The following is a 1,823-nucleotide window of genomic DNA, read 5'->3' as shown; positions in this document are numbered from 1 at the left end:
CTAGTTGTGAATTTATTTTGGCATTTTGTTCCTGCATTATTTTCCTGAATTCTTCCAATTTTTTGTCTGTATTTTCCATGAATTTTTCTATTTTTTATTTCATTTTTGTCTGCTTTTTGCTTCAGCTCTTGGAGAATTCTGAGTATTAGAGATTTGAATTCCCTTTCAAGTAGTTCTAGTGCCTTTTCTTCCACTGGAAATTCTTCTGGTTTTTATTTTGAATGCCTACTGGATCCATCTTGTCCTGTTTTTGTAAATGTTTTGATATTGTCTGCTGTCTTTGGTGTATTCCGTAGTTATTTTTCTCGTTTATTGAGTGTAGATGTGTTTTTTTATCCTGTTTTTATTTGGCTATGTCTGAGCAGGCAGGCTGTGTGTTCTTTGTTGTTTGCTCGTCTGTGGGCATGACACTTTTCACCTCCTTCTCCTATTGGCAGGCTCAGTCACTCAAATATGGTACAACAGCACAGTTGTAGCTGAAGAGGCATTACTGGGACGGATTGTTTGTGGAACTTACTACAGCCACCAGGGCGGGTCAGTAATCAGTGCAGGTAAGATTCCAGTAGGCCGTGCCTGTGCTGCTTGGTGGTATAATGTTAAGCGCACAGTGTAGGTAGGCGGGAGATTGTTATGTGTGGAGCTAAGATGAAGATGGGAGAGAGGAGACAGGAACAGGAGCCAAAAACATACAAACAAACAAAAAGAGTGCTAGGGGAGCTTACTGTTGGAGTGGAGATAGGAGAGACTATGAAATGGAAAAAAACAGAAAGGGGAAGAAGAAGAAGAAAAAAGAAAAGAATGAATAAATAAAAATCAGGAAGGGAAAAGAACAGCAAAGCTCCCAGGGATCCTACTGGTGGGGCTATGAGGTCTGTGGAAGTTGTTCTCATGTATTGCAGTACAGCCTGGCTAGAAGGCGTAGAGGTATTCAGCACCAGATATTCAGGGAACAGAAAGAGAAGGAAGGTATAGAGAGATGAGAAACTGAGTAATGAAGAAAGAAAAAATGGAAAAAGAGGGAAAAGGAAACAAAACAAATTAAAAAAAAAAAGAACAATAAAAGCCCTCCAAAAAACAGAAACAATTTTTTTAAAAACCCACAAAAAATGAAAAGCCCTCAGGGATCCCTCTGTGCATCTGTCAAGCCAAGCAGGTAGGTTCCAAGAAACGCAGCACCGCCAGACCAGAACGGGGTCCCAACTCAAGAAAAGGAAAAGAAAACAAACAAAGAATTCAAAACAAACAAACAAAGCCCCGGGATCGCACCAGCGTGGCATCCCAGACCAGGAAGCAGTTCCACACTCTAAGGGAGCTCCGCAGCCCCTCAGGAAGAAGCAAAGATGGCGCATGGAGCCAGGTATTTGAGCGAAAGGAGGGGTAGGTTGCGAGAAGTAAGGAAGAAATCAAAAGAAGCGGAAAAATGGCAACAACAAATGGCACGCAGAGAGCCAGCCTGTGTGGGCAGGTGGAATCCAAGCAACTGGTGCTTCCTGGGCAAAAGACTGTGGCCGCGGGAAGCAGAGGAGGCTGAGTAGGGGTGAAGAAGAGCGGGGGTTGGGAAAGCGTATATCACAAATTACCAGTTATTTTGTATCCCACTGGAGACTCTGTGAAGCTGCTTTCTCTTACCCCCTATTTGCTGGTCTCTGAGAGGAGTCCAAGATGGCGGATCTGCACTGCATTAGCTGGTAGGGGATCTCTGCATGAATCTCTCCTCACTCTCTGTTCTCTGTCAGTTTTCTCACTCCATTGGTGCTTGGCCGAGTTCTTTATCTCTTCATTTGATGTTTTAGGGTTTCAGGATTGCTGTTTTCTCTGTTTGG

Source organism: Trichechus manatus, unplaced genomic scaffold, assembly GCF_000243295.1.
Source record: "Trichechus manatus latirostris isolate Lorelei unplaced genomic scaffold, TriManLat1.0 scaffold00060, whole genome shotgun sequence".
NCBI lineage: Eukaryota > Metazoa > Chordata > Mammalia > Sirenia > Trichechidae > Trichechus > Trichechus manatus.
The sequence above is the reverse complement of the archived record's forward strand: the minus strand, read 5'-3'. Positions refer to the sequence as shown.